This window comes from Prunus mume, linkage group LG3 (assembly GCF_029339155.1).
Source record: "Prunus mume cultivar Tortuosa linkage group LG3, ASM2933915v1, whole genome shotgun sequence".
Lineage (NCBI taxonomy): Eukaryota > Viridiplantae > Streptophyta > Magnoliopsida > Rosales > Rosaceae > Prunus > Prunus mume.
The window spans coordinates 27,678,858-27,688,518 of NC_142700.1; the positions used below are offsets into that span (position 1 = coordinate 27,678,858).

The 9,661-nt window shown below is 38.4% G+C and overlaps 1 pseudogene; it reads right to left on the reverse strand.

Annotated features, from left to right (window-relative positions):
• Positions 1 to 6,397: 6,397 nt before the first annotated feature.
• On the reverse strand, positions 6,398 to 8,676 carry LOC148919285 (uncharacterized; annotated as a pseudogene).
• Between the last annotated feature and the right edge of the window lie 985 nt (positions 8,677 to 9,661).

A 9,661-nucleotide genomic window follows, 5' to 3' on the forward strand; every position in this document is an offset into this window, starting at 1 on the left:
TATCGACTACCGCTAGCCTTCGCAATTCAGGAAATCTATTAAGGGAATTTTCGGCATCTCATGTCCTTGGGTTTCGCGCCCAAAACAACACGTGGCCTTATGTAATTCAAAACAAAAACAAAAAACCCCTGAATCATGTTCCGAAACTCGTCGTCCATAACCCCTTCACCAAATCGATTTCCCCCCCAAAATCGAAACCGATTGCACAAATTGAAACCTAATCCCCATTTCGCATCAATCGGAAGCACAAAGAAGTGCAGGTTGTTGTAATTCGAGATGTCGTATTCGTCCTCGTGGTTGTCGTGCTCCTCGTAAGTTGAAGGCGCTTTTAACTTTTCTTGCTTTTTGGTTTCCTCATAAAGGGTTAGATGCGTGCGGTTTGATTTTGTTTGAACCTTTCAGTTGCTTTGAAGTGTGCTTGATAGTGATATTTGTGGTCCATGGTCCATTTCTGTCGTTGTGTTGTTGGAAAAGCGTAAAAGGTCTATTTCTGTCGTTGTGTTGTTAGAAAAGCATAAAAAAAAAACACTTTTTTTTTTTCAAAACAAACTGCTTTCGATTCCAGACAATACTTAGTGGTCCAAAACCTTTGCATTTGTTTATGTCCTTGTTTAGTCACCCTATATATTGAACAATTATGTATTGATAGGTTTGACTGTTATGTGGCTTTGTAGGTAAAGATGATAAGTTTACTATTCGAATGAACCATGGGGGTTCTTTATGTGACAACCTGTATGTAAATGGGACTCTGGATTTCATTGATTTTTACGATAAGGACCAAATGTCTATGTTTGAAATTGGTCTGATGGTTAAGGAGTTACGGTATGATGGTATAGTGTTATATTACTATGAGCTTCCCAACTCTTCTTCTGTAGAGAAGCTTATGTTTGATGAAGATGTTTTGAAAATGTGTGAATGTGTGCCAGGAGTAAGGGAGATAGATATATTTTTGACACAGTTGGCTGATGACCCTTATACCTTTTTAAACAAACATAGACAGATCGAGCTGCAAAGGGTGGAAGGTTCTAGGGTACAAAAACAGAAGTCAGTGGTGATTGAGGATATGGGATGTGCTGATTCTATTCCTCTTGTTCCTTATAAGACAAAGAGCAATGTTGAGTAGCCAACTAAATATCTTGAGCCACATAAGGTGAAGATAGTGGAGCAAGTACCAATGGAGGATGTTGGGGATTTTTCAGAACCTGAGGCACCAAAGAATGCAAAGGGTAAAACAGTGGCTAAGGCACCAAAGAAGGGAAAGGGAAAGGGAAAGGGTAAAACAGTGGCTGAGGCAACAAAGAAGGGAAAGGCTGCAAGGTTTTCAAAGGATAAGGAAGTGGCTGAACCTGAGCCACCAAAGAGTGTAAGGGCTACAAGGTCTTCAAAGGGTAAAGAAGTGGCTGAACCTAAGGCACCAAGAGGGCAAGGGCTACAAGGTCTTCAAAGGGTAAAGGTGTGGCAATCGCTAGTGTAACAGACAGGGAAGATAGTGATGCATCCTTATCAGATGCATCTAGTTTTGTTGACAGTGAGTATGAGGGGATAACATTGAAGAGATAGCTGAGGAAACTATATTTTTGCAACAGTGGATTACAGACCATGGCCCAGTTGAAGATACTTTTCAGCCTCTTGAAGATGAAGAGATAAATGAGGGTGAAGGTGGTGCTGTTAATGAAGGTAATGTTGTTAATGAGGGTGAAGGTCCAAGTGGGGAACAACCTTTACATGCTGGTCCAAGTGAGGACCACCCATCACATGCTGGTCCAATTGGGGACCACCCTTCATAGACTGGTCAAAATGAAGACCAACCTTCACAGATTGGTCAAAATAGGGAGCAACCTTCTTGGATTATGGATTTTCACCATACAGATCTTCAAGACACCAGATTAGAAGAAGGGGATCAAGCAGTGGAGGTTGAGTTAAGAAGTGTTCATTCAGATGAAGATGAGGAAACAGTTGCAAGGGGGAAAAAATTCAAACACTATAACCATGGAACAAACAAACAAAACCCTGTATTTGATACTGGAATGATATTCAGTGATGCAAGGTTTTCAGAGAAGCTATTCGTGAATATTGCTTGTTGAGTAGGAAAGAGGTCACTTTCACCAGATAATGAAAAGTATAAGTGAAGGCGCTTTGTAAAGCGTGAGTGTCCATGGCAGATTTATGTAGCTTGAAAAAACCCTACAAGTCGAAGCTTGGTGGTGAAATACTATAATCACAATCACAATTGTGTCAGAGTATTTGAAAACACACAAGCCTCAAGTAAATGGTTGAGAGATAAGTTCCTACCTAGAATTCAGTCAAATCCCACGATGCCTCCACAATCTATAGTGAATGTAGCCTCTTCTGAGTTTAAAATAGGTATATCTAGGATGAAAGCTTACAGGGCAAAGGTAGAGGCGCTTCAAATCATTGAAGGATCAGTTGATGAGCAATATGCCATGCTCTGGGATTATTGTCATGAGTTGGAAGACAAAAACCCTGGCTCCACAACAAAGATGCAGTGTGAGTTTGTTGATGGTGAAACTGTTTTCAAGCGTTTGTACATTTGTTTAGAACCATTAAAGAGAGGGTTTAAGATGAACAATAGGCCTTTTATTGGGTTAGATGCCTGCCATTTAAAAGGGGTTTATGGTGGACAGTTGCTTACAGCAGTTGGGATCGATCCCAATAACAAGACTTGGGTGCTAGCATATGCTGTGGTTGAGATGGAAACAAGGGAGTCATAGACATGGTTCATTGATCTGTTGGCCAAGGATGTGGACATTGTTAATTCCCATGGATGGGCCTTTATATCTAACAAGCAAAAAGGACTGTCTGGTGCATTTGAAGACATTGTGCCTAATGCTGAGACAAGATTATGTGTGAGGCACCTTTGGGATAACTTCAACAAAATGTATAAAGGTAGAGTATTGAGGGATTAATTATGGACATGTGCTAGAGCTACCAATGTGCCTTGCTTTAACTATCAAATGGAAGTAATGAAGACCTTGGATAGCAACGCATGGGAGTGGCTTACTGAGAAGCCACCAACATAATGGACTAAGTCTCATTTCAAAACACATATTAAGTGTGTTATGCTGCAGAATAACTTGTGTGAAAGCTTCAACAATAGTATCAAGACAGCAAGGGACAAGGCCAATTATCACAATGCTAGAGATGATTCGGTGCTTGTTGATGAGAAGGATCCAGTGGAGGAGGGACAAGATGACCAGTTGGCCTCATCAAATATGCAAGAACATTTTTGACCATATCCAACATAAAAAGTTAGAAGCATGTAATTGTACTGTGTAGTGGTTTGGTGGTCCTAAATATCAAGTGGATGCAGGAATAGGTGACTAATATGTGGTGGATTTGGATAATCACACTTGTTCTTGCAGAAAATGGGACTTGTCAGGCATTCCTTGTGCTCATGGAATTGCTGCCATACATTACAAAGGAGGTAAAGTTGTGGAGGATTATGTGCATTTATACTATAGCAAGGACAATTACATGGCCCTTTATAACAATCTTATTATGCCAATTAATGGAACACAGCTATGGGAGAAGACCAACTAGACAACAATAAAGCCACCAGCCTACACTAGACAACCTGGAAGACCTAGAAAGGTGAGGATAAAAGGAGCTGAAGAGAGAATAGATAAGACTAGGAAAAAATGGTTGGGAAGACAAGGAATGCAAATGAGGTGTAGTATTTGTGGCTCAACTGGCCATAACAAAACCACTCACCATCAGAATCTACCTCAAAAGGAAAAACCCCTATCAATGGGTAAAGGAAGACCAAGAAATGTGAGTGCCTATTTTTATTGCTGCTGTGAGTGCCTATTTTTATTGCTAGGCTATTGATGAAATGATCTGTTGTTTCTTCCTTAAAATGGAAAAGCTATTTTATAGTTTTATTGTTTGAAGCTGAAAGTGTTTTTCATCTGTAGGATGAAGCAAAAGCAGCTACAAGAGTTAAGAGAAAGTTTGCATATGCAAGGGCAAAGGCTGTTGTTGCTGCAAAGAAGGCTGCACTAAATGCTTCCCAACCAAATGCAGTTGAAACTGCTGGAATAGGATTGAGAGCATCCAAGAGATAGAGAACATAGGCTCTTAGTTCTTAGTTTATGCAAATTCCATTTTATTTTAAACTAGTACAACTTCTGGTTTTGTGATGTGGCTTGATAAGTTTACTTTTGGTAGCTATTTTATTGTATTCCAGATTAGGTGCTCATGTTCATTTTGTAAATTTGAGCTGCAAGGGTTGGAAAAGTATGTATGTATTTTGAACTCAAAATATAATGGAATTTGCCTTCAAGCAGTTGTTCAATTCGGAATTGCCCAACAATTGTGCATACATAAACAGTCTGCATTTCCAAATTGCCTAACAATTGTTCATACATAAACATCTTTCATACAACTTCACATGGGAAATTACAAGAAACAGACCTTTCATACACAAAGCACTTTGATTTTCCAAAATGTCCCACAAATGGCCACAAAAAACATCACCCAAGTCTTCTAAGATCTAAACCCTAAAATGTAAGTGCTAATTTCACATTCTTGGAAGATCCAGAGTCTCTACATTCCAGTACTAGCATTTCCAACAACACAAGCAAAAAAATCCAAGAACCCAGAACACTTGCTCGAAGAAATCTTTGTGCTTTCAAGGCAGCTCCAACCTCTTTTTTCAATTTTTGATTTTCGTCTTCTTCCTTACGTAATCATTTCAATAGTCCAGATATCACAATCTTGGACCTTTCACATACTTGTGGATCATACCATTCAAAGAATGCACATCCTCTTCTTACCTCATAATCGGCGTAGCCCCAAAATCTTCTCTCAGGGTTGTTGTCAGTCCACGACGTTGTCAGACGACATTGATTGCCGCAATGACAAATGGGTTGGCCCACTTCGCATCTTCAATTTGCAGACATCATCGACCTCGTCGACATCATCGTCTTTGTCTTCTTCAAATTGGAACCTGGGCATCTACTTCATCGATTTGGGGCTTAGGTCTGAGTGAGGGCTTAGATATGGAACTCGATTTGGGGTTTTCTATTTTTCTTTTTTGAATTAGAGTAAACCACGTGTTATTTTGGGTGCCAAACCCAGGGACCTGAGATGCCAAAAATGCCCTAAAAAATAGTATAGCTAGACGCCACGTAGGCAGATAACAAATTTCCTGACGACTCGCTAACGAAGGGGGTAATTTGTAGGTTTTCTGTGACGTTAAGTAAGGACTCGTAAATGTCCCCAAAATCGGGCATGAACTAGCAAATGACCCTATAGGTTGGGGGGTTTACTGTAGTTTACCCTTCTTGAAATTATAAAAAGTCAGTTTGTCCGTTGTAGTATAAAAACCATTCATGTTTTCATCCAGACGCAAGTTGAAGCATACACACTTTGGGGCTCTCTTCCACCAGAATAAACTTTCTTTGAAACATCTCTCTCTCTCTCTCTCTCTAGAATTCCCTATTAGTTCCGAAGTCTCCAAGTCTCAAGTAAGAACCAAGATAATAAGTAAGCTTCCTTCGTCTACATATATATATTTTTTTCAATTTTCACACACAGACTTCTAGTTCAAAACAGGGGAACACTATTATAGTTGTATTATTACCATGTTAAACTGAAGATCATACTTCGTTTGACCACTCTGTTATAGTTAGGTGCATACCATAGTAATTGCTAGGAGTCAATCAGGGGACTCTAAGTTTAGGGAACCTTTGAGTTCTGCTCTTTTGACCAAAGTTGGGTGGGTTGTTATTTCAGAGTTCCATTTTCAATACTACTACAAAAATCGAAATAGATGACAGGAAACCACCGTCGTCTAGAAGGTTTTCCAACCGTCATGAAATCGACCGCCATCTTTTGTACAAAAAAAAACGACGGTTAATACCTACGTCGTTAAGGCATTCAACATCCAAATTTATTATGAACCGACGTGTAATTACTATATAATTAGCCTAAAATCAAATCTTCGACAACATTAGACGATAGTTTTATGAAAACTGAGGCATCTAAAGAGTGTTACATGTCAAGATCAAAAGAAGAACCGTCGTACAGATAATTATCCATGTCCCTAAATGAAGGAAAAAAGATTTAGATAAGCTAGAAACCATCGTGGTTAATTTATACTATGTTAAACAAACAAAGACACCGACATCTAAAACATAAACGACGACGTGCACACAAACCAACCGACATTTAAAGAGTATTACATGTCATTTGTCTCTCAATAACCACCGTAACATGCCATAACCATGTCCCGCACCTGGCATCACCGACGCTTATGTTATTATCCACGTTGCGGAATATGAAAAAACCGACGTTTTAAGCTTATTCCACGTCTGTTTCTTGCTAGAATAGTCCTTTAAATTGTACAAAGAAGCCCCTTTGACAGAGTTAAATGTCACTTTTTCTGAATAGCTGACGTCTAAAAGATTTAAAATGACATAATATTACTCAATACCAACGTACAAAACTGTACCCACGTCGGTTTTTTGTCAAAGGATGACATTATAAATAATATTGAAGGTGTGGACAGGAAAAAAACCGACATGGATTATATATTCAACGTCCGTGGCATTAAAATAAAGGACGTGGTTAATTATTTCACTACGTCAAGAGATCCAACTGCTTAATGTTGTAATTGCTTACCACGTCAGTTTTGATTACATGATGACGTGATTGTCCTTTTAAAAGTCGTTTGTTTAACCTTCCTTGACTTATGTATGCTTGGAGACGTCAGTTGTTTTATACTAGCTTATGTGCAGAACATCATCACGCAGCTTAATGGAACTGAACGGCCTTTATTTCACTCTTTAGACAACGGTTTATTTTAAGCTGTGTTTATCAAACCGACTTGATTTCTGTTTCAGATGTCTGTTTTTTTTGTTTTATGGTCTTTTGACTTTTTAAAACTCGACATTGTTGTTATTTTAGGCTTCTGTGTTTCCAATTTTTTTACTGGACCGTCGTACTTTACAGCTTTAACCCAGTTTTTTTTAATTTTTGATTTGTTGTGCCCAAAGCTTGCGTAATGAAAATGTGATCATAATTAAAATGATGTACAAAGTTATTAATTAATGTCATACAATTAACTGAATAACTAATGTCATACATTACAACAATCAATCAATCAACATATCTTCACACCCATCTCTAATATTTTCATTCCCAAACTCACCCACTAGGTCATCAAATGTGTCAACATTTGGTATCCCTCTAATAAATGGCTCACACTCAATTCTAGTATAACCTAGCACATCATCACCAATAACATTATTATATTCTCTATTAGGCATTGATAACACTACCGACCAACCACGATGCATTGGGTCATCAACATAAAATCCTTGTTTGACTTGAGAAGCCATAACAAATTGGTCATTCCTATGTCCAATTTTACTTAGATCTACAAGGGTAAACCCAGGTTCGTCGACTACAAGGCCCGAAGTGTTATCCATCCAATCACACCTCAAGGCTGGGATTCTAAACTTTTGGTAGTTAAGGTCCCAAATTTCTTAAATAACACCAGAAAAACCCATATTGGAGACAATAGGGTTTTTATCCTTGGCACTAGTAACTTGCATAGTATGTGCCTTGATGTTAAATTTAACACCATTAATAAGATAGCTCCTATATGATGGCACTGCCATGCTTGGACCAGCTGCTAGCCACCTAAAATTTTCTAATACGCCATTATGCTCTTCCCCATTAAGTTCACTTTGAACTTGCAAATTAATCATATATATCTTAATTCAATCTAACATATAGAATGGACGAAAATTAAAAGTTGAATATGCATGTCATTCAATAACATATATATACCTTAAAGTGGAGCCATTGAATGAAAGTGCTATTGTGCTTATTTTGCAGCCACTTTGTTCTCTTTCTAAATTTTGGATAAGTGGTCTTGATGTGGATCATATGTTCTCTACATTGACACGAAAAAATCAAGCATTACGGTCCCTTGTATATAAGATAAACATAAGGAATAATAATATTTAAAATGGCTCCATATGAAAAATAAAAGTCATACGTACTCGATATAAGGTAGGACTTCCTCCGTATTCTCCAAGACATATAGATGTGCCTGGTTCAACAAGTTCCGATCAACTAAGCTTACTATGCAACCTGATAATAGCTTCGAAACTCCCATCTTCTGGCTTGAAGACACTCCAACTGTACTAACATCAGATAAATGCTCGGTGCAAAACTCTACAGCTTGTTCAGCTATATACCACTCAACAATGCAACCTTCCGGACGAGTACGATTCTGAACATACCTTTTTAGCACTTTCATATACATTTCAAATAGATATATCCATCTAAAATATACTAGGCCGCATAGACGAACTTCTCTAACAAGATGTACTACTAGATGAACCATGATATCAAAGAATGAAGGGGGAAAGTACTTCTCAAGCAAAGCACAAAGTAACTACTGCATCTTCTTCCAACTTATCTAGCTTGGAAACATCTATCGTCTTTGCACATATAGCATTGAAGAAGAAGCACAATCGAGTTATTGCATACCTTGCAGGCTTCTCCAAAACAGAACGAATTGCCACAGGGAGCAATTGTTGCATCAAGGTATGACAATCATGAGATTTAAGTCCAAGAAGTCTTGAATCTTTTAGATACAAGATTTTTTATATTTGAACAATAACCTTCAGGGACCTTCATACCATAGAAAGAATTGCAAACTGCTATCTTCTCTGCTCTTGACAAATTCCAAGGCCTTGGAGGCAAGCAAGTACGTCTTTGTCCATACTCGGGTTACAAATCAGTTTTGACCCTCATGTTCAATAAATCTAAACGAGCACGCAATCCTATCTTTATTTTTTCCAGGGATCTCCAGCAATGTACCAATGATACTATCGCAAACATTCTTCTCAATATGCATAACATCTAGGACATGCCTCACATGAAGATATTTTCAATACTCGAGATCAAAGAATTTGATTTCTTCTTCCAACAAACTCTGTCACCATCATTCTCACCAACACTTCCCCTATTTTTTGAGCCCCATATGTAATTAATATCTTCAACCATGTGCAACACTTCTTCTCCGTTTAATGGCTCGAGAGGCATGCCATATTCAGGTTTCCCATTAAAAGCTGCGCGCTGTCTCCGATATGGATGATTCATTGATAACCATTTTCTATGCCAAATGTAACAAATGTAACAAATTTTGTGGCCATTTTCTATGCCTAAGTAGACGTCTATATCATTTTCGGGCTGTTTAGGACTGGAAATCAATAAGGCCAACATCATGAACTTCCGTTTCATGCACAGCCATGGTAGGAGATTATATGTAACTAAGATAACTGGCCAAAAATTGTATTTGCTACTTAAAGAACTGTGGGGATTGAATCCATCATATGAGAGAGCCAATCTCAAGTTTCTTGGCTCTTTACCAAACTCGGGCCATTTATCATCAACAAGTTTCCAAGATGGGGAATCCGCTGGATGAGACATATGACCGTCAACTGATTTTCTAGCAGCATGACAAGTCAAACTCTTAGGTGTCTATGTGATTGAAGCATCCCTTTAAACCTTGGAATTGGAGGAAAATACCACATCACCTTCGCTGGCACACCCGCTTTCAAGATTGAATCTTTGCCTTCCTTCCACCATGAGATACCACAAGTAGGACAATTAGTTGAAT